The sequence below is a fragment of the Felis catus genome, chromosome C2 (genome assembly GCF_018350175.1).
Source record: "Felis catus isolate Fca126 chromosome C2, F.catus_Fca126_mat1.0, whole genome shotgun sequence".
Lineage (NCBI taxonomy): Eukaryota > Metazoa > Chordata > Mammalia > Carnivora > Felidae > Felis > Felis catus.
The window spans coordinates 39,136,175-39,160,916 of record NC_058376.1 but is presented as its reverse complement, the minus strand read 5'-3'; the positions used below and the strand labels follow the sequence as shown (position 1 = coordinate 39,160,916).

At 35.7% G+C, this 24,742-nt stretch overlaps 1 long non-coding RNA gene across 2 annotated transcripts in view; it reads left to right on the top strand.

Annotated features, from left to right (window-relative positions):
- Positions 1-17,741: 17,741 nt before the first annotated feature.
- Positions 17,742-24,742, top strand: part of LOC123379914 — a 109,335-nt gene continuing 102,334 nt past the window's right edge. For both annotated transcript variants that reach the window (XR_006584953.1, XR_006584952.1), the window contains exons 1-2: positions 17,742-17,792; positions 17,907-18,033. This is a non-coding gene — a long non-coding RNA (uncharacterized LOC123379914). The remainder of the gene's footprint in view (positions 17,793-17,906; positions 18,034-24,742) is intronic.

The following is a 24,742-nucleotide window of genomic DNA, read 5'->3' as shown; positions in this document are numbered from 1 at the left end:
CCACCCTACAGCTACCCCAGGAAAAGAACCTCCAAACAGGACATACCTGAAATCTTTCTTTTTCTCACTATAAATCTTTCCTTCTCCACTGCATGCCCAAGTCTCTGCCAAATCCACGTGACAGTGGCTGACTGCTTTGCTATAGCAAACTCAGAATGAACAGCCTTTGCTTTTCTCATTTGGTCGACTTTCGTTTATTTCCATAGCACATATTGTAAATATATTTTAACAGTTATACTATAGAACAAAATTTGCATTAAAACATATAAAGTCTATTTGTATTTCCTCAAAAGGAAATTCATAAAATGATGCAATACAGATGGTCATTAGAAAGAGATGCATTGACCAAGTGGACAACAAGGAGCATTGATTTAATTTAAAAAAAATAAAAGTAATCTTTATAAGGTTTCCTGACCTATTTTAAGCATATTTATCAGTTAGAAAATGGATAACTTTGTTTCCCTGAAATATTTATTAGAATTCAGATGTAACAAAAATAGATTTAGGGTCAATAATTAATCAATCTGAAACATTCTGAATTACCTTTCAAAAACTATTTACCTCAAATTTCAACATATGAAGGAAATATGTAACATTTTTAAAATTAATTTGTCTTCCCAAAAAATGGAAGGAATATAGCTGCTATTCTAGATTTTTTTAACTGGCTTGTTGGAATTAAAGTTTTCTAAGAAGAAAACATGGATACCCATGTGTCAAATTTACAAAATTCCTGACCTAATCTTCTAATTATTTTTCACATTTGAATATAGAATGATTAAATATTTTTCAAGAGAAGGATTGTAGATGAACTAAAAGTTCATTCTTTCTAATCTTTCAGCTGATATTTTCTCTTTATATGAAAATTCCATGTAAAGATATGACATCTATTAAGGGTATACTGATTTCATTTTTAATCACAATGGGACATTTAATCATAAAATGATAATAAATTACTTTATGTTGATCATTTTTAAGAAAAAAATGTAATTTTCAAAAACTGAAAACAATTATGAGGACTTGCTTTATTTAAAGATATTTCATTGATTTTTTGTTTTTCTTTTCCTTAGGGTTTGTCTTAGATCACAGATATCCTTCTTACCACCATAAGAGCTTAGAGACAATGATGCCACTAATCTTCAATCCATGAAATAAGAATCCAAGACATAAAAACCAAAAGAGGGCCTTTCAAGAGAGAATATTAAATCCGAGCAATGCTCAAAGGGAGAGTACTTTGCCTCAACAGGGGTTACATAAAATTCCACTATCTGAGATACTCTCTTTGGGCCATGCTGACATTTTAGTCAGTTTCTTGAACATCCCTATGAAGGTTAAACTTTTCTACACTAAAGTGGCAATATTTTAAGAGCCTTAAAATAACTTGAGAAGTTGCTGGTCAATGTTTATAAAATTTCAGTTGTGCAAAATGAATAGGTTCTAGAAATCTGCTTGTACATTATGCTTATTGTTAACAATTCTTCACTGTACATGTAAGTATTTAAGAAGGTAGATTTTATGCTATTTTTTCTTACCATAAGTAAAATTAAAAACAAAAATGGAATGTTAATAAGAAGATGTAGTCTAGAACAGTCTTCCTGAGTCTCTTTCACCAGCTCAACATACAAAAAATATAAGGTCACGTAGTATTAAGCAACACAATAACAGAGGAACTTGCAAAACATTGGTTTCCAAACAGGAATTTTTCTTTTCCTTGATTTTTCTGTCATTCTTAAAAATTTTTTCAAAAATTTTGAAAATACCTGGAATGAAATATTTGGCATTGGGCAGAGGGAGAGTGAGTTAGAATAGAAAAGAAGGAGAGCCATGTAACTACTACACAATTTGACTTGAGTTAACTTTCACATTGCCTGTAGACACCTTTACATCTATAACATATGTAACATATAAGAGGACATTGTGGGGTTGAATGCCTTAGAAATACAGCACTATTGGGGTACCTGGGTGGCTCAGTCGGTTAAGTGTCTGACTTCGGTTCAGGTCATGATCTCACAGTTTGTGAGTTCGAACCCCGGATCGGGCTCTGTGCTGACAGCTCAGAGCCTGGAGGCTGCTTCAGATTCTGTGTATCATTCTTTCTCTGCCCCTCCCCCACTTGTGCTCTCTCTCTGTCCCTCAAAAATAAATTTAAAAAATGTAAAAAGAAAAAAATACATCATTATTCTGTAGGAAAGGTCATATTGCAGTGAATAATAAATATCCAGTTTCTCCTTAAAAATTACATGATATTTTATTGGAAAATGTAGGATCAATAAAATAAACATATACTTAAATAATACAACAGACAGCAGGTGGAAAATTATTTTTTACCCAGATCCTACATGTTCTTATACAATGATATCTCCAAAACAAAGAAAATTCAAATATAGAACAGAAAATATGTTGATGCTATTTTTTAATTTTAAACTTAGGAGACTGTCTATAGATGAAACTTATATTACAAAATACATGTGGAAGTACTAAAAATAAGACCATGTTAAATATATAGTCAGACACTGGCATTTTATCAAAAAAAACACTTATGCTATTTTTTCTTTTAAAAAATGCCCATATTCAAATCTTCTTACTTCAATGCCTAATTTATTCTTCTCTAGAAGCTCAGACGATTGTTACTTACATAAATGATTTTTTAAATTGCAAATAACAGCAATGCCACATACAGGATTATGATCTTTCAATTTTATTTCAATAAATAAATGAAATCAATTGATTCTTTCCCAAAAGCAAACTAATTTATTTTTGCTATTTATATTGTTTCCTTTCCACCTAAAATATTAATGTTATTATTAAAGGTATAAAAACAGGTATTTGGGTGGAAAAATTCCAAAGAGTGTAGGTTTTCATTCATGATGTAGATTAGATTAGTAAAATTGAGAGAGACAGAGAGAGAGAGAGAGAGAGAGAGAGAGAGAGAGAAGAAAGAAAAGAAAAGAAAAGAAAAGAAAAGAAAAGAAAAGAAAAGAAGCAAAGCTGAAGTATTATTTCTCCAGAGGTGCTGGAGGAGATGCCTAAGGAATTGGAAATGATGTTGGTAATGTAATGGTCTGTGTAACCTCATGAGCTGTCAAATCCTAGACTGCACAAGACTAATAGCTCTTTTATAAAGAGTTTCTTTTAGCACTGCTCCCCAAACTCAAAGGCGCAGAACACTAGCTATTTAAGGGCAAAGTGATAAAGACTCACTTACTTAGGTTGATAAGCTTTCTTAGGAGTAGCATTTCGATTCTGAAACAAGTCACAGAACTCATTAGCAGAACCAATGGCAATGATAATAGACTATGACTATCTTTAATTGTCCTTCTGTTGTGTTATGCATTTAAAGGCTATATTTGAAATGAAAGCTTTGTCGGTGATTTAATGGCAGGATTTGGGTTTTAAAGTAAGATAATCTCACACCTATAACAAGATCAGTTCTGCATTAGACACATGCCCTGGATCACCTTCAGAAATCATTGTTGACCACATAAAATGCACACATTTTAAGCTACTCATTTTGTAAAATAATAGTTAAAGTCTAACTATTGATATCCAAAGATATTAACTTTATGTTTCATGAAATATGAAATAAAACGCTAACTACAAACCAGGCACATACTTCAAATGGCATTCTAGAGTTTAAAGCATCAAAAAGTTTTAAATACGTGGTACCATTTTATATTGCAGAGCTTTCTTAAGGTTGTAAGTATGATGAAGAGACACATTTCAGCATCCCTGGAAGGTTTTATAAAATTTAAATAAGCATATTCAAAATGACAATATAGTTTTATATTTATAAATGTAAAGGAAAAGTCACTTTTTAAAAAACGTTTATTTATTTTGAGAGAGAGAGAGAGAGAGACAGAGAGTGAGAGCTCTAGCGCACGGGGAGCACAGAGAGAGGGAGAGAGAATCCCAAGCAGGCTCCATGCTGTCAGCACAGAGTCCGACACAGGGCTTGATCTCACGAACCACTAGATCATAACCTGAGCTGAAATCAAGAGTTGAATGCTTAACTGGCTGAGCCACCAAGGTGCCCTGAAAGTCACCATTTTTTTAACACAAATTCCAGAAAGTAGGTTTATAAAGAAAGTTCTACTTCTTCGCACATTATCGATTCTCAAAACAGGAAGAGTTATTTTGGATATGGAATATGTTTCTGAGATGTTTGTTTTTAATGGAATACAGTATATATTATAAAAACTTGAGATCCTCCAATAGAACAAAAACATGCAATAGAGACTAAACTGGGGCCCAGAGACCTGGATTTCAGCCAGTGTTCAATATATAGCCCTAAGGATTTAGACTGCTCAATTTGGACTTGCTTAGCTTAGCAGCCCTGTGGGTCTGTCCCTTACTTGCAGAATCATATAGTTCATATAATAGCCCCCATGTTGTTTACAGTGTCCTCTGTTGTTAAAAAAAAGTGGTTTCAATTAATAATCAAATTATTTCAGATGTGCACTTATTTAAAATATTTTTTGAGAATCTAGTGAATTATATTCTCCCCAAATTTTAAGTGGTTATCCTTAATACTATAGGTTATATATATATATATATATATATATATATAAAATATATAATAAAATACTAAAATACTAAAATAATATATTTTATATATAGTAAAATACTAAAATAACTGGAAAAATCAATGGAAAGGTATTTACAGTTCATTAAATCTGTGCAAAGCAATGTGATTAGAAATGGGAGGGTTACAGAGATTCAGAAACCTTTACAAATCAGTCTTCTTTATTTCCCCCCTCTTTGTTTCTCATATATCAAAAGGAGAAATCAAATAAACCAAAATAAAACTTGGTTATAGTAAGTTGGATGAAGGGTCAGACCACTAGGGCATTTGTTGTTTTTATCTTCTATCATCCCTTTATTCCTTTTTTAAAATAAACAGCTCATTGGTGAAGCCACTCTGGAAAACAGTATGGAGGTTCCTCAAAAAGTTAAAAATAAATTACACTATGACCCAGCAATGGCACTACTAGGTATTTGCCCAAAGGATACAAAAATACTGATTTGAAGGGGCACATGCACCCTGATGTTTATAGCAGCATTAGCAACAATATCAACAATCTGAAACAAGTCACAAACTATGGAAAGAGCCAAATGTCTATCTATTGATGAACGGATGAAGAGGATATGATATATATATTTACTCAGCCATCAAAAAGAATAAAATCTTGCCATTTGCAAGGACATGGATGGAACTAGAGTGCATTATGAAATAATTCATGAAATTGGTGAAATAAGTCAATCAGAGAAAGACAAATACCATAAAACTTCACTCATAGGTGGCATTTAAGAAACAAAACAGATGAGCATACAGATGAGGTGAGTGGAAGGAGAAAAAAAGGGAGGAGGGAAACAAACCATGAGAGACTCATAACTATAGAGAACAAACTGAAAGTTGATGGTGGGAGGTGGGCAGGGGGTGGGATAAATGAGTGATGGTTATTAAGGAAGGCACTTGTAATGAGTACTAGATGTTGTATGTAAGTGATGAATCACTAAATTCTACACCTGAAACCAATTTTACCTTATATATTTATCTAAAATTGTCCTTTTTTTTTCTCTAATAACACTTCCATGCTTTTTCCTTTGGGGCAAATTTTTGGGAAGTAAATATTAACCACTCTTATTGAGAATATAACAAAAACACTCAATCATTTGTACCCATCCCAACTGTAAGTTACAAAATATTGGAAGGATTTTAATTTAGCTATAGGAACCTATGTGATCAGCAATTTTGAATGCAGTATAATGAAATTGGGAAAAAATAAAGGAGCCAAGGCATATGAAACACTTTGGCTTCAAAAATGTTACTTCTCAACAAACATTTACTGAGGCCCTACTATGAATTAAGTGTATTAGAAATGCAAAGATGAAAAACACACCATCTGTAGTCTAAAATATTTACTCTCTACTTGCAAGAGGATAGATAGCAAAGAGATAATTAAAATTAATAATGAATGCTGTGAGAAAAGTGGACATGGGTAACTACAAGGTTTCATGGGGGGAGATAAAATGAGGGATCGAGTGCAGTACCCACATTGGAAGGACACTTTAGAAGATGCTGATGCTGATTTCTAAAACATCAACAAGGGTTAGAGTCATTAAAATCTGATCCATGCAAAAGACCAAGCACAAGTGAAGATATAAGAAGATAAAGCCTTATTTTTGGTGGGATCCAAATCTACGAGGATGAGAGTAGAGAGTGAATGAGGATTTAAGCAGTTTATGTCGGAAAGGCCCATTACAACAAACTAAGAAGTGTGCACAATAGCCTAAAAGATGTTGGAAGCCACTGAAGAATTTTAATGAAGGAGTGGTTTTTCTTTTATTCATTGTTTTAATTGAAATATAGTTGATGTATAATATATTAGTTTCAGGTGAACAACAGTGATTTGGTGATCATATACACTACAAAATGGTCATCATGATAAGTATAGGTAACATCTGTCATCCTACAAAATTATTACACTATTATTGACTAGATTCCCATGCTGTATTTTCATGCCTGTAACTTGTCTTTCATAACTAGAAGTTTGTACCTCTTAATCCCTTTCAGTTATTTTTTTCATCTACCCATTCCTGTCCCCTCTGTCAACCACCAGTTCTCTATAGTTATGAGTCAGATCTCATTTTTGTTGTCGGTTTGTTTGTTTTTTTCAGATTTCACATATCAGTGAAATTATATGGTATTTGTCTTTCTCTGACTTATTTTACATAGCATAATACTCTCTGGGTCTGTCCATTTTATTGTAAATGGCAAGGTTTTATTCTTTTTTATAACTGAATAATATTCCATTGTGTGTGTGTGTGTGTGTGTGTGTACGCGCACGCGTGCGTGCGTGCACGCCATATCTTCTTTATCGAAGAACACTTAGATTGCTTGCATATCTTGACTATTGTAAATAATGCTGCAGTAAACATAAGCTTATTCTCCTCCCCGTCATACTCTCCCTCAGTACCACTATCTCACAGCAAGCCAGGGGTCCAAAGGTAACCAGGCTGGGGATCTCAACCCAGACAAGATGTAGCAATGCCTTGGGTCTGAGACTTCCCCTGGCTGCTTTCCTGCCTGCCCCACCTGTCTTACGTTGTATGACTTTTTTTTTTATTTGTTTCATTAATTGTTGTTTTTTAATTCTTTTAAATGAAATTGTCATTATTTAAATGCAATATCTCTCTATACAGACTGGCTGGGCCAGTCTGGGCCCTGCATGTGGCCATCCCACAGTATTTTGTACAACAGAGTCCCACACCCAGAAGCCTGGCTCCCAGCCTTTCCAAAGGCCCGTATTTGGAAGCCTGAGCATCACCAGACCCTAGAGTCTGCTAAGGAAAGCATGCCTAGACCATTCACCTTTCTACCCACCACCTGCCAATCCCAGCTACTGGGGGGACCTGGGAACTATTGGAGACCACCTGGAAAGTGGACAAGGTTGGGGGTGTGGCACTCTTTCCCTCCCGCAGTCCGTAGATGGGGCCTGCTTCCTACCCTTCCCTCATGCCCCATTCCACTTGGTGCTGTTGAGCAGGGGCCCTACCAGAAACTGACCAACTCTTCAAGGGCCCATAGTGTTTATATGTGCACAAGTAGAGTCAGAGGGTTACGTGAGGGTCTGTGCCCAAGTGTTATCCCCTAAACCCTGAGGAGGGTAAGGAAGGGCAAAGACAGTCTCTGGGGTCAATCTCAGATAGGTGGTTAGCTCCTCATCCTCCACTCTAAACCCTAAAGCTCTTGAAAGGGGTGGGAGCCCTCCTAGTGGGGTTTAGGGTGTTAGGTTCCTGAATGCACCTTATTTGCTGTATGAATATTAAAGTCTAATGTGAAAAAAAAATCTAGTATCTTTTCAAATTAGTGTTTTTCTTTCCTTCAGATAAATACCCATAAGTGGAATTACTGGATCATGTGCTACTTTCACTTTTAGTTTTTTTGAGGAACCTCCATACTGTTTTCCACAGTGGCTGCACCAATTTACATTCTCATCAATAGTACATGGGGTTTCCCTTTTCACACATACCCTAACATTTTTTATTTCTTTTCTTTTTGATACTAGTCACTTATGTGAGGTGATATATCACTGTGGTTTTGATTTGAATTTTTCTGATAAGTGCTGATTTGGGGCATCTTTTCATGTGTCTGTTAGCCATTTTATGTATTCCTTGGAAAAATATCTTTAAGATTCTCTGCCCATGTTTTAACCTGAATATTATTGTTTTGTTGTTGTTGTTGAGTTATATAATTTATTTATATATTTTGAGTATTAACCCTTTATTGATATATCATTTGCAAGTATCTTCTTCCATTCCATAGCTTCTCTTTTTGTTTTATTGATGGTTTCCTTTGCTGTGTAAAAGCTTTTTAGTTTGATGTCATCCCAATTATTTATGTTTCCTTTTGTTTCTCTTGCTTTGGGAGACAGAGCCAGAAAAATATTGTTAAGGCTAATGTTCAAGAGTTTACTGCCTATTATTTTAGGAGTTTTATGGCTTTAGGTCTTCCATTTAGATCTTTAATACATTTTTAGATTATTTTTTGTATGCTATAAAAAAGTGGTCCAGTTTCATTCTTTTGCATGTTTCTGTTCAGTTTTTCCAACACCATTTTTTGAAGAGACTGTCTTTTCCCCATTGTATATTCTTGCCTTCTTTGTCATAGATTAATTGACCATAGAAGTGTAGGTTTATTTCTGGGCTCTCTATTCTGTTCCATTGATCTATGTGTCTAATGAAAGAGTGGTTTTTAAATTGCATTTATAATTTGGAAAGCTCTCTTTGGCATCAGAGGGGAGGCTAACTTGGGCTGCTGTGGTAAACTTGAAGAGGAATGATAAAGTCTTGGACCAAGGTAAAGACAGTAATCAGTGATGGTAAATATACTTGAGTAGGTTCAAGAGATATTAATCCTGTCTTTCCTTAACCAAACCATGGGCTCATGATCTATGATAAACCAATCCTACTAGCTTTTCTAGATCAAGACACATGAGTATAATGATACTGTGATAGAAGAATGTTTAGAACTCATTCATTTCAGTAGTGCTTTCTGATGCAAAGCTCCAGGGACTAGTGATGTCCAGACACCTGAACATTCCTTAGTTTTTGCCACAGATTTTTGCCTTTCAGTTGATACTCTGAGTTAACTACTAGCATTTCAACAAATTCTCATTATGTACAATAAAGCTGCCTGCAGTTGGAGAACACTTAACTGCTAAACATTCCAATGCAAATGAACAACTACAGTTAAAAGTAAAAATAATCCTCATAATTTGATACAGGGTTGTTTGAGATAACAAAAATCCTGTCTTTAAAATACACTATGAATATGCCAGGAATTCAGTTAAGTGTTTTATAATAAATGTAAATAATTGCTTCAACTTTTTCTAAGCTTAGAAATAACAAAAATTTTGAAATAAATAAACTTTTTAAAAGGAGGCCATAAAAGCAAGATTTCTAATACAGGGTTTACTTGGAAAAATCCTTTGTCATTTTGTTTTCTAACTGTTTCATACATTTACTACATAATTTAAATGTAAAACTAGCTTTTACTTCATCATCAAATATGGAGAAACGAGACAAAATGAGTAACTTGGGACAAAACAGTGAAGTGGTCCTTAAAGAAAGTTTAAAACAAAAATAAAAACTGATGGTTCCAAATATTAAAACTGTCTTTGAGAGGTTAAAGAAGTAAACTTTGAACAAAGCAAAGGAATATTTTACATTGAAGAATTGTACACAAAAACATCCTCTCTCAAGTAACTACTACTGTCAGAACAACAAAATTCATAGTTACATGGATAGTATAATTAAAGTGTAAATTAGGTACATCTAAAAAGAAAAATGTTGGAATCCTATAAGAAAAAAAATCAGTTACGAATAAATATGTTTTCAGGGAGCCTAGGTGGCTCAGTAAGTTAAACATCCAACTCAATTTCAGTTCAGGTTGTGATCTTGTGGTGGCAGGATCAAGCCCTGCATCTGGCTCTGCATTGAGTGTGAAGCCTGCCTGGGATTCTCTCTCTCTCCCTCTCCCCCTGCCCCTCCCATGCTCTCTCTCTCTATCTCTCTCTTAAAGAAGAAGAAGAAGAGGAAGAAGAAGAAGAAGGAGGAGGAGGAGAAGGAAGAGGAGGTGGAGGAGGAAGAGGAGGAGGAGGGGGAGGGGGAGAAGGTGAAGGAGAAAGAAGGCAAAGGAGAAGGTGAAGGCGAAGGCAAAGGAGAAGAATAAATATGTGTTCTTACTAGGACTTGAAGCTCTTTGATGGCCAGGGACACATGTTCATTAAATCAATTAAATCATTAGTAGGTACCAAGTCATATGTGCTGTGTACTTTGAGCCTTTGAGGAACTCAGGGGAACAGGTCCGAAATAAATATAATGTTGTCTTGGTCCACAAAGAAGAAGCAGTCATGGAATAACTCATTACACTAAATGTGATCAATGCCATTACAGGGCTAGGACCACAACAGAAATATAGCAGTCCTTTCTACCTGCAGAGTGAAGAAAGACTTCAAGGACAGACTTTTTAAGGCATGACTTATGAGTATCATAGAATAGGTGTGGTTATGTGTGTGTTTAGTAATAGAATAATAGATGAGTCTTTTATGTGGCTGAACTTGAGTATTAGTAAAATGGGGTAAGTGGAGTAGAGGGAGATAGAAGTGGAAAATCTTGAGGACAGATTGTAAAAGATATTTAATAATGTGCTAAGTTATCTGAATTACTATCAACAACATGAAGTCACTAAAGGTCTTTAAGCAAGAAAATGACATGATTAATTGAGTTTGAATGATATTCTTACCTACCATGCAGAAGACAATAGGCAGGAAAGGAAACCAAGGGACTTACCAGGAGGCTAGTGTGACAGTTCTGAGGAGAAATAATACACAATAAATATGGTGTTTACACAGAGGAAGAGATATATATTTTAAATCTAGTAATCAATCAGATTTGAAGAGCAAGGAATTTGAAAATGACTCCAAGTTTCCTAGCATTAGTAACTTGTTATATAGGTAATAATTGAAGACTTAAGGAAAATGAAAACTTGGAGAAAAGACAAAGAGGTCCTATTTATATACACTAGTGGAGATGCTTGACCAGCAGACAAAATGTAAAAAGATAAATACATAAATATTAGCACTGTTTATATGCATCTTGTAGTCAACTAGTGTATAAGAGATAATTAAAATTATTGAAGTAGATTCATGCTCTAGGAAATTGCATTTATAATGAGATTGGAAATGTACTAAGGACAGAATATATGATCTAAAGGTCAGGGAACAGAAGAAGAGGAAAGAGAAAGAATAGGCAGATTACCCAGAGGAAAAACAAGAAAAAGTAGAACCTCGAAGTCTAAGGGAGAAGAAATCACAAAGATGAAAAAGATGGCTGGCAGTAGACAAATATTGGTTTTATTTTCTCTTTTTGTTCCATTCTATACAATTAAATGACACCTAGTTGACATATTTCATATGGCCAAATGATTGCTTTTTTAAAATCCTTTAGGATACAGTAACTTCTAATAGGAATATAAAAATTATCTATTTTGGTTTACATTTTGAGGAGCAGAATCTTTTAATATTATATATTTATCTTCTTAAAAAATACTGAGTTTCAGAATTAAAACAGATATCACTTTAACCTACTTAAAACAATCTAATTTGTTGAGAATAAAATTCAATTTCTTATACATTTTTAAGTACACTAAATGAAATAATATAATAAGTAGATTGTTAACATTCTCAAATTTTATTATAAAGTTAAGGACTGACCCAGATGGCCTTAGCATTTCTCTTGGCTTGACGAATCTTTGGACAGACTTCTTCCTGCCTGTCAGCCCCTGATCTGCCTTTCCACAGAGCATTTGCTTTAGAGAATATATTATTGCAAATTCTTTCTCTGCCTTTTGGAGAAGTAAATCTTTTTAAAAACCTCTTGCTGGTTTTAGAACCCAGGACAGTCTTTCTCAAGGATCTGGGAGCCATTCCTTTGAAGTGTAATTGTCAAGGAAGATAGTATCCCTACCTCTCAGTCTCTGTGGAAGGGTAGGAACCTAACTTTGATGTATGCTTTGATCCAAGTTGTAAAACTACCTTCTGTCAAGAATATTGTAGAAAGTTTGCTTTTCCTTTGGCTAATTAGCAAACACAGATGACCCACCCCTCCCTCCATCTCCAGCTCTTAGAAGCCCTCCCACCCTTTGTTTCAATGGAGTTGAGCTCAGAATGAGTTCTGGTTTCTCTCCCCTTTTGAAATAGATTTGAATGAAGTCTTTCTTGTCTTTAACTGTCTGGTGCAATTTCTGCTTTGACAGTACTTAATGTATAAAATCCACAACAATGAGTAGTCTAACACATAGGATTAGATTCAATGGGTTTGTCTTTACATTTTCCCTTTGTTCAGTGCTGAAGTATACATTTTGCAGAACAAAGTTAGAAATCTGTCCTTGGCATTTCCAGTATATGAAAAAGATTGTTGTTATGTACTTTTACTTGTTCTTCAGCTCCTTTACAAATACACGTTATATGGGAACAATCTGGTTTGTCTGCTCTTCAATTGGCAAAGTAAAAATTAAATGAAGATATCAGTATTTTTTATCATTTATTAAAAGCACTCATTGATTTTATCAGCACAGTGTACTGAATCACAATGAAAAATACCCCCCGCAGGTTTAATCATACACAATATAAATCAAACAAAATAAAATTGTAGGTGAGGGAGATTTAGGTATAATCTCTACAAAATCACTGTCATTTCAGTGACTGGCTTCATTTAGAAAAGGAAAGTTAATATCACATGTTAAAATCAATGAACCTAAAAATTTACTTTAAACATTTAAGAGAGACAAATTTCCCCAAACACGACAGGTATACATATAATTAAATGTGGTATAACAAGAGAGTTTTTCCTAGAATGGTGAGAACAGTAATTCTAAAACCTCACAAGAGTCTAGAAGTATACAATTTGTGTGAAATGATTACTAAATTTCTCTGATGACCTATTATATTTAGTATCATTTCCAAAAATGCATTTGTTAAATTACAACCACTACTTGAGGAGAAATTTGGCACACCACACAATCACTGGGCTATAAGCATTCTTCCGTGTTATGTAATAAAACACTTTATTTCTAGAAATAGCTGTTAAGGCTAAACCATCTCAGATAAATAAATGCTTATGACATGTCTGAATGTCTCCAATAAATGGTACTAAATACACTACATATTAAAATGGAGACAAAGTTTTCATATCTTTTAATATGTTTCAAAACATCTTGAATACAAGTATAGCAGTGGTCTTTCCATAGCCTCTGTTTTTACCCCATGTACACTTTGAAGTCCAGGTCAGAACTTTTAACCATCTCATAACAGATTATACCTACAATTTATCGATAATATGTTTATAATGTGGGTAGATTTATGAGCTTCCTATTGTATGTTAAGCCCCAACCCCTTCCTTTTAGGCATAAGAGACGTCAGTCTCATACCCTCTTAGCATTCTACGCTGTCTACACAGGCTTCTTACTGTAAATACCATGGAATCTCTGCTTGTGGGCTTTTATCTGTCCCTGGGAGCATGGTAACCTCACAAAGAAGAGAAATGCTTCCCATAAGCAGTTCTCAATAAATGATTATAGACCCTAGTTTCCTTGTCATAGTTAGAATGACTCTGATATGTGTTCTACACTGTAATTCCATAGATTCTTGGCAGAATTGAGTTTTAGTTGCCACAGTAATCGCTTGCTTGATCATTCCCTTTCATGGATTTCTTTTTCTCTTTGTCTTACCACCTGAGTCCCCTACCAGTGTTTCCAGCAAGCAGCTCAGAAATATATTACTTGCACTCATAGCATTTTCTGTTGCCTACCTTTCTTGCCATTGCATGCACTGCTAAGATACACATGAGCTTTAGACACACTTTTATAGCAAAAAGGAGAAGGTTCACCTTGTAAAATATGCAGGAAATCTTCATAGAAATTGTCACTGCATCATTTTTAAGTCTCTAGTATTTTTCTCCTTAGTTGTGTCACAACCTTCTCTTCCTTCACATTATATTTTAAAATAGTTTCTGTTATGATGAAGAATTCACTTTCTACACTCAGCTTGCACAATTGACACAAAAACAAAGCCCCCGTACTGCGCCTCAATCAGATCTTCTATTTTTTTTTAGTGTGTTCTTCTAATGGGCCCTCTTGTTTCATAGGCACATAGCCCTAGAAAAAGAAACTAAAAGCTTTTCCTTGATTAATTTTCAAATTCAGAATAAAATGGTGATAGGCAAATTGTTTCCAGGTTTAAAAATTAAAAAGCCTCAGTTTCACACATTTACATATATGAAAAATGTGCCCACAAAGGAGGGACACTGTACCTGAAAGTATGAGAAAACAATTGAGATAAAAATAAAAATGGTTCGAGAGTATCTAGCAATGTGTCAGAGATTGAAATCTTCTGGATTCTAACAAGCCAATTCAAATAATCACACTTGCAAATGCATTGTGTGCAGTATTTACTTTAATCTTTATTGTCGTACCGTGTACAGGATAAAATTAATATATCTATTTTACATAAGAAGCAAAGGCAAAGAAAGGTTGAGGGGGAAAAAATCTCCAGATTCTTACAAGTAGATAGTTTCAGAATTCAACCAGTGTTATCTGGTTCCAGAGCTAGTGTTTTTGAGCACCATGTGATTCTACTTTTGTCTACCTGATATTTCCTTTCACTAAGAAACATCTGTTTTGAGAAGAGTAAATAGTGGGCTTCCCTGGGACTTAAGGTGAGTATCTCTCCAAAGCCATCCCATTACCTTTGTTAGTAATCCAAACTCAACTACATTTAAATCTGTAATTTAACTTCCCAGGTACTTGGTCACAGGGAATACGGTTTGCCATAGATAGCAAAATCTTACATCCTCCATTATAAAGTAAGTATATATCTTTTGGTATTCACCTATGAGTTTGTTCAACATATGGATCTCCTAGAATAATCAGACAATGATTACTAGATACTAGAAAAGTGATTTCTGAATATGTAAATCTGAAGATTGAAAACATGAAAATGGTAACTTTAAAGGTCGGAGAATAGCCAGCTGATGTACTCAGATAGCCACATCTTCCTTGAACCCTCAGTGGTGTCATATGGAAACATGATTTTGGTTTCAGTGTTGCCACTAAAAAATTACCAATATTTGAGTGAAATGAGCATGCGCTTTGTAGTCAACAGAATCCAGCTCTATACCTGATATTTACCTGGGCAATGACTTAACTAATTTGATATTACATTTTATTTCTGTAAAATAAATACAATAATATTTAAATAGTTCTGTTGTTTTGAGGATTCAAGACAATATGTGTTGTCTATTTTAGAAATTTTTGGTGTTGAAACCAGGAGTCAATCCTCAGTCTTTACCAGCATTATCCAACTAATCACTTCACCTTGGATTCACTTTTTATTTGGCCTCCAGGATACTACATTTTTTTAAATGTTTATTTATTTATTTTTGAGAGAGAGAGAGCATGAGTGGGAGAGAGAGAACCCCAGCAGGCTCTGCACTGTGGGGTCCAATGTGGGGCTTGATTTCATGAACCATGAGATCATGACTGAGATGAAATCAAGAGTTGGATGCTTAACTCACTGAGCCACCAGGCACCCCCAGGATACTACATTTAAAAAAAAAATCTAGGGGTGCCTGGGTGGTTCAGTCGGTTAGTGTCCAACTTCAGCTCAGGTCATGATCTCACAATCCGTGAGTTCGAGCCCCGCATCAGGCTCTGTGCTGACAGCTCAGAGCCTGGAGCCTGTTTCGGATTCTGTGTCTCCCTCTCTCTGATCATCCCCTATTCATGCTCTGTCTCTCTGTCTCAAAAATAAATAAACGTTAAAAAAAATTAAAAAAAATCTAACTGGTGGCTACTCTGTTTCCTTTAGTGGGCTCCTCATTTCTGGCCCATTTTTCAACCTTGGTATTTTCCATGTTTGTTCTTGGTCCTCTTCTAAATTTGTATCCACTGCTATGGTGATCTTATTCAGTCTCTTAGCATTAAATACTGTTTAGATATTGATGACTTTTAGGTTTATATCTATAGCCCAGGCCACTTTTACAAACCACAGATGTATACCTAGCCACCTATTTTAAGGTGAATGTTTTTTAGAAATCTCAAAATTGACATTCAGTATTTTACATGTGATTTTGCCCCAAATCCTCAGTTGGTAGAAACTTCATCCTTCCAACCACTCAGATCTCAGTCCTTTCATTTTCCCACACCACATATCAAATCTTTCAGGAGATTCTGTGGCTCTAGAATCTGACCACATCTGCTATCACACTGGTCTCACTAAACATGTACTTCAAGGGCTGTCTAATTTAGTCTCTTAATAGAGCTCACTGTTTTCATTGTTGACCTCCCAGGGCAATCTCTACAAGGGTTTTATTTAAAATTTTTTTAACATTTATTCATTTTTGAGAGATGGAGAGAGACAGAGCATGAGTGGGGGAAGGGGAGAGAGAGAGGGAGACACAGAATCCGAAGCAGGCTCCAGGCTCTCAGCTGTCAGCACAGAGCTTGACATGGGGCTCAAAACCATGGACCGCGAGATCATGACCTGAGCTGACGTCAGACGCTTAACTGACTGAGTCACCCAGGCGCCCCAAGGTTTTTATCATTTTAGCAACCTTATTGTGTTATGATCTGCTTAAAACCCTCTGGAAGCACCTAATTGCATTCAAAGTCAATGGCAATATCTCACAATGGCTTACAAAATCTAACATGATATGGTCCTCATTACTTTTTTGATGTCATCTTCCTCTGCTCTCTTCACTCTTTATTCCATTTCAGCTTTCTTCTTGCCATAGGACCTTTGCATAAGCCTTTTTTTTTTTTTTTAACCAAGAGATTCTCTTCTCTGAGATAAAAAAGTTTATGGCTAACTCCAATACCTTCTGCAAATTTTTACTTGACTGGTACCTTTTCATTAATTCCTACCATTACCACCAATTTAAAATTACAATCTAAAAACAAACAAACAAACAAGACAAAAAAATAAATAAAATTACAATATGCCTTACCCATCTCTACTCACTTTTACTTTGAGTTTTTCCATTACCACTTATCACCTTTTGATGAATTATACTACTTTTTTAATATTAAATGCATACTTAGTCATTGGCTCCATGGTAATATAAAATTCAGGCAGGCAAGGATCTATATCTTCTGGGTACATTGACAATATCCAAATACTTAGAATGGCACCTGATATAAGTAGACATTTAATAGATTACCATGCCTGGCAAAGAGTAGTGGCTATCATTATTGCCTATCCAGTCCACAGTTTATCATCAGTTATTGAATATTGCCCAGAGGTCAGCATATTCCTATTTATCATATTTTATTTAATAGGCAATGAAATTGTACATAGGCAATCCTTGAATAAAATGTAGCATAAAATTTTAATGCTATATCAAACAGGGACTCAGAAGAATTACTAGAAAAAGAATCTTAAAACTAGGTTTCAGTGAATCATGAAATAATGATAGTGGAGGCTGTAGTGAGTCACCCAGGTCCCCAGCTAAAGGAAAGCTGGCTGGTGACAGCTCATAGATAAGCTCTTCTCCAGGTATTACTCTCAGCTGGAGAGCAATGATTTGCTCAAGAATGTGGTTCCTTCATTATGGGCAGCTGATATCTATTGACTTGTCAATGCAGGGTATAAAAACCCAGCCCCTTGCTTGATTTGAAGTGGGAGATCTTAAATCCAGAGTTGCGTATGAGATTGCTAGTGACCTCTGTCACAAAGGTACAAACTTCCAATTCCTCCTTTTAGCTAATTTTGTTTCCTTGCTCCCTTTGAGTTTTTTTGCAACCAGAAATGTTCTCCAGTACAAGTCCTGCACATAAATCTCTATTTCAGAGTCTTTTGGGGGGAAACCTACCTAAGACAGTTTGTACCAGAAATGATCCTAGAAATCATAAACTAAATGGTATTTTGGATTGTGTTACCTGATGCCTGGCTGAAAATGAAGACCATATCACTGGAGGTATGCTGTTTCAATGAAATTTTAAAATTTTCACTGGTGTTAAACTGGGATGGAATAATGGTGGGAGGGAATGTGCTGACTGTTGCAACATCTCAGACATCTAAGAGTTGAGAGAAATTAGTATTTTGAGGACTCTGAAATCCTTCTTTGTTGCATACTAATACATTAGGGAAAGAAAAAGAAAGACTGGAGATGATTAATCACCAATTTAGGTGAAGTATGAAAGCTAGATGACCTTGTAAGCAGCATAAAGTTATTTTCATCTCTGAAGGTCAAAACAGCTATGCATGAAGCCTACCATTTAATTATAAGAATAAAGGAGCTTTAGAAGGAAAAAGAAAGAAAAGTTCAAATTCTGAACTCTACAAGCATGTTTATCCAAAGGTTAAGGTCTTAATTGAAAAGGCCTGAGACCCTGTGAGGGTCTCACAGGTAAGATAAGAACTGGATAAATGCATTTAAATTTCTAGATTCCTTACACACAGTGGGGCCTTGGAGAATGATCCACATCTCCCTTAAAAGGCTAGAGTTCCAGTCTTAGAAGAAGTTGATTCAGACACACTCTGCTTCTATACCCACTTCCAGTCTGGGTTGCCATACCAAAAACTTGGGTTTAATCACATCATAACCCAACTGAGGCAGTGCTGGGACTACAAAAGGAGGAAATGGAATGCACCCTGAAAAAAGCTATAGGACATAGACAAAAGTTACTGGTAGGGGCCAAGAAAAGTATATATAGATCCTGAGAGGCTAGATTGAGAAGGGTCTAGGGGAGAGGTGTTGTTTGTTTGAATATATAAGCAGTTGTGGTAGGGGCAATGGTGCCTCCATCTGACCTCCATAAATCTCCACTTCCTAATCCATGTCTCTCACATCTTTCATGTTGTCTAAGGAGAATTAAAATTGAAAATGGAACTAAGTTTGCTAATCTTACCTTAAAATGAGAATGTTATTCTAGATTATCTAAGTTTTTCAGTAGAATTATAACGGTTCTTAACACTATAAGGGAGTAGAAAACAAAAGCCGGAAAGGAGATATGACTATTCAATCAGAGTGATGCCAGGTGAGCAGGATTCAACATGCTATTGCTTGCTTTGAGGATGAAGAAATAGTGGCAAGACACCAAGGAATTTGAGCAGCCTCTAAAAGCTGGAAAAGGCAAGATAATGGGTCCTACCCTAGGAATTCCAGAAGTAACAGGGGTGCCTGGGTGGCTCAGTTGGTTAAACATCTGACTTCAGCTTAGTTCATGATCTCACAGTTTGTGAGTTTGAGCCCTGCATTGAGCTCTGTGCTGACAGCTCAGAGCCTGGAGCTTCAGATTCTGTGTCTCCCTCTGTCTCTGTACCTCCCCAGCTTGTGCTCGCTCGTTCTCTCTCTCTCTCTCTCTCTCTCTCTCTCTCTCTCTCTCTCAAAAATAAATACATAAGCTTAAAGAAAAAGAAACTCCAGAAGTAACACAGCTCTGGAAAATCTTAGCCTACTGAGACACATTTTAGATGTCTGTCCTCAAGTTTTGGAGACTTGTTGTTGTAGTAACAACACTTCTTCATGAAATAGGATAGAGCAGCTTGGAAAGGATCCCATGAGATGGTGCTAAGATGGTACTAGAAGGATGAATAAAACCATGACCTGCACTAAGCAAAATATTTATGCCTCAATTGCCGAGGCCCCTATCACCTGGAAGAATGATCATCTCAGCCTTGAAGGAAGGAAGTGGGCAGCCACCTCAATATCCGTTACAGTTTACCAATGCCTTTCAGGTGCATTTGCTTCATGTACTTTTGCTCCATCTGGGAAAATTTCCAGCATAATTCTTTAGAGTGTGAGCTGCTGATGGCACACTGTTAATTTTTCTTCCAGAATTGTTCTCAGCAGAAGAGCTCTGCCTTTCCCAAAGTTAGTATCTTCCTCAGAAAAAGTGTGGTTGGTTTGTGAGGGAGTACAAAGACCTAGATCTTTCTCCTCAACTTGAGGCCATTAGGAAGGATCATCCCAGTTCCAGAGCTTCCTGTGGAGAGTAGCTGAGATACCTGTGGAAACCACACCACATTTCAACCTTTTCTTCCGCCCAGTACTATTTCTTAATTGCTTCCAGGTGTTGTTCTTTAGAGCAAGGGCCAATAAACCTGCATGCAACTGTCCATTTTGGAGTTTGTTTCCAGAGAATTCATCTAATGACTTTCTGAGGAAAGAAAATAACCTCTCTGCCCTTTGAAATAGTCAGTGATTTTCTAAGTAAGGGGCTACAAGCAGATCAATGTATCCTCAGATTTTCAGAGGGTCAAAGGTTGAGCTTATCTCAATATTAACTTTCAAGTTATAGAGCTTTTTATAGTGACCTAAAGAAAGCTGCTTTGATAAGATGGATTGGGGGAGAATTTGTAGCCCACTTCTACTGTTTGATGTGATCCAGGTGTGTTGACTTATCCTAAGAATGAAATGCTATTGCTGGTTTAAGATATAACCAGCATGAGTTTGAGCATTGGCTCTGGAACCTATACTCAGGAGGCAATTACATCATTCATTCATTCATTCAACAAGTGAATGAGTGTTTGTCAAAACTTTCTAAAATTCTTGGCACTGATCCAGATGTAGGGCTAGCACAACTGGGAAGAAGAAACCCTGTTCTTGTCTCTTCAGATAGGGTAGAGACTTGTAAACATACACTTTTGATATTTGATGATGAGTGCTGTGAGGTAAAAACAGAACATACCTAGGCAAGGTGGAATAATACAGCAAAGCAAAAAGCAAATGCAAAGGCCCAAACTTCAGAGACGATAGCATGGTATTGCTCAGGGACTTGAAATACTTAAGCATCTCTGTAGGCTAGAATGGAAGGAAAGAGGAAGATGAGAGAAGGGGTGAGCAAAAATCAAATTGTGAAATGTCTTGTAGGTAGGTCATGTTAGAGTTTAGACTTGATCCTGAAAGACAGACGGAGATTTGGAGGATTTTAAACAGGGAGTGATAGGATCATATTTGCCTTTCAGAAATATCAGTGTGACACTCTCACAGAGCATGGCTCAGATGACACAATCTGTACCAGTTTCTGCTACTAGGGAACTTGATAGCATCAAGGCTCTGTAAACCTTGATCTCTCAGTGGCCTGTAGAGATTTAATATACAGTTAGGGCTCTGACACTTTTTATTTATAGGATGCAAATAGATAAAGAACATCAGGAAACTCTAACCAAGAAAACACACAAAACACCTCGGAAATTATTGGTCTCGTCACCATAGTTTCTCAAATATACACATGATATAATTTGTGGCATGATTAAATATGACCTCTCAGATCACAGAACTATTCTTTGACTACATTTTTAAAAAGCAATTCTGCTCGGGGCATAGGCTATCAATTAATGAGCAATGAATCTTCGCCTTATTTCCATCAGTATTTTCAAATTTTGTTCAAAGATTCCAAAGATGAATAATCATGGGTGGTAATAACACAATAACATTTTTGTAATGGTCTAGAAAATGCCATTTCCTTTAGATACCAGAGGAAAAAGCCATGTCCTTGTCTGGAATTTCATTTTCATAAGCTTCAGTAAAAATCTTAGAATCTTAGCTCTTAGAGAACACTGTTATTACCCCAGCGAAGGTTCATCTGACCCTAGGCAGTAGGAAATCTTAACTTGTGATGTCAGAAATTATCAGAAATGTTGTCTTTCCTATAGCCGAATGTAGCAGGACTTACTTCCAGCTCACCTTGTTAAAGCTGGATGGTAAAAAGCCTTATCCAAAACATTTAGTTTTCAGATCTAAATCTCATTAAAAGCAACTGATCAGGATAATAAGAAGCCTTTTTAGGCTCAGTCGGCCATCATAATGCCAAGTGAGCAGTTGTGAAGCCTGGACAAGAAAACAATATGAACAAATGTTTGCTCTACAAATCTAAAATATAAATCAAATGATATGGGGGTCCCTATAGCAGAATCCTACAAAACATCAGTTGATCAAAAACATTATTTACTGAGTTAGAGAAATAAAACCTGATTAAAAACCCTGAAAAAATAGGGACTTTTTGGAATGGGCTCTACAATGCCTGTTTATCTTTCTATATATTAATACATATAATAGTTATTAGGCTCTCATGAAAGATAAAAATGAACTTACAAAGTCACTAATGCAAAATAATAGAATAAAATATACTGGGAAAGTACAGATTTTTTTTAGGTTGTCCAGATTAAGCCATTTAATTTAAATGTTGAATGGCCATGTAAATTTTATTGAATTTCCAATTTTTACAACAAACTATTAGCATGGGATATAAAGTACCATTATATCCTGTGAACTTATTCCTGATTATACCAAAAAATTTGAATATTTTTTATAATACACCCCCAATACAACAGTGGTTCTATAAAATAATTATTTCCATATTTGATTAGCAATGCATTGGGGTTTTATTATAGGCCTTGTTATTAACTGTATATACCCTTTTGAGATAATGCCATGCAGTTAGGGTTTGCCTTCTATTCTGGGGTATCTATGGCATTTATTCTATATGTCCTGTATTCTAAATCTATACTTCTGATCTAATTTATTTTCCTGCCCTTTTAGACTTGCCATTCAACTGCAACCCTGATATTTGCATTCTAATATCATCAACTAAGCATCCCAAAACAAATATTCAAAACTTAAATAATTTCCCTAAATCTGTGTTTACTTCCATAATTTTCTTTTACTTGGGGCAGCATATCCTCTGATATAGCTGATAATAAAAGGAATATTTTGACAAGGAAACATCTGTACTTTTTAATTACCAAGGAATGTGTATTAAAAATATTATCTGTGCTTCATTCCATCCTTAAAACCACAACTGGAGTTTTAGACTTTGAAATCTTTCTATGTTGTTTGCATTTTCCAAGAATACATATATTATCAGACTATCAAAAATAGTCTGTTAGAAAAATCTACCATGTTACATAGCAGTAATGTCTGTATACATACTGCTGATATCCCTAACATCACTGTTAATAACACAATCCATTATTTCCTGTGCAGCCTGGGATGGAAATAAAATAATCAAATACTGTCCCCTTATTGCTCCCTCCCCCCAAACTAATTCAAGACCTATGTGAAGTATCAGACTAAGTAGGCACTTAGCGAGCTCATTGTCTCCTTCTCAAAGGAGGAAAAGTGGTAAACAGAACCAAGCCAACAATAAAAACAACTTTGTATGAATTTAACCATTTACTTCAAGTGTACTCTATGCCAAGCACTGATCTCAGGCCTTTACATCTATTTAACCCTCAGACAACTAAAGGAGTAGTTACACTTGTTGTTCTCACTTTATAGATGTGTAAAAGGAGACTTGGAGAGAGAAAGTTACTAACAGTAAAAAAAAAAAAAATGAACTAGGTGGAGGGAATATCTTTGGAGCCTTGTTGAGCTATAGGGCCAAGACTCTTAAACACTAAACTGTTTTTTCTCCCTGGGTGTAATGCTTTTCTTGCACTTGGCATCTATTCTTATCTGCCTCTCATGACACTGTTAGTCATACCTCTAGTCCAACTTAGAAATGGGGATGGCGTTGAGAAAGAGAGGGAGATCTGAGAGGGAACAAATACTTTGTCTTTAGATGGAAAGGGAATTTGTGATTTAGATTACTTGGTGATTTTTAAAGAGTTACTCATCAAAGCACTATTTTCAGCTCACATCAAAATGCCTAATGTTTCTAAAGTAGAAATGTTGAGTGCAATCCTGGACTCCTTTCCTTCCCCTTTCCTTTCTCTTAATCAACAAATGTTATTTTATCTCAGATTGTCCTAAAATTATCCTGTTTTACCCATCCTAACAATATTGCTGCCTCCCCTTCTCCCACGTGAACTTTCTTCATAATTGGTTCTGTATCATCATGTTTGGCTCTTTATAAATTATTCTGTAAATTTCAGTAAGTGCACACTTTCCAAAATGCAAATCCTATGCTAATCTCTTGCAAAAACTTCCTGACTCCTTCTTCATTTCTGAGTGTATAGTATATTTTTGTATAATCTGGTCTCTGCTTAGCTCTCTAGCTTCATCTGTTCCTACTCTCTAGCTCACACTTTGCACTCCAACTATGTCAAACTTCACTGGTCTTTCAATGCATTTCATGCTCTCTTGACTATGGGCTTCTGATTATGTTGAAATAATTTTAGACTTTCAGAATATTTGTAAAAATAGTACTGAGGTCCTGCATATTGTTCATTCAGCTTTCCCTAAGGCTAACAACTTGCACAATCATTAAAACTATGAAATTAACATTGGTAACGACTATTATGGAAATTACAGTCTTTGTAACTGTTTTTACTAGTGGTTTTTTTTTTAATTTTTATTTTAGAGAGCATTGTGAGTTGGGCAGAAGGGAAGGAGGAGAGAGAATCTGGAGGCTCTGTGCTCGCAGCACAGAGCATGAACCTGGGATCATGACCTGAGGTGAAATCAAGATTCAGATGCTCAATCTACTGAGCCACCCAGGCCCCCTGTTTTTACCAGTTTTTACACTAAAGTCCTATTTCTATTCCAAGATCTAGTGGAGATTCCCATAATACATTTAGTTGTCATGTCTCCTTTGTGTACTCCTTTCTGAGTCAGTTTCGCAGTCTTCTAATATCTTTCAGCATGTTAATACTACAAGAATACAGGTCAACTATTTTGTGGGATTTCATTCAGTTTGAATCTCTCTGGTGTGCTCTCCAGATTGAGGTTTGACGTTGTT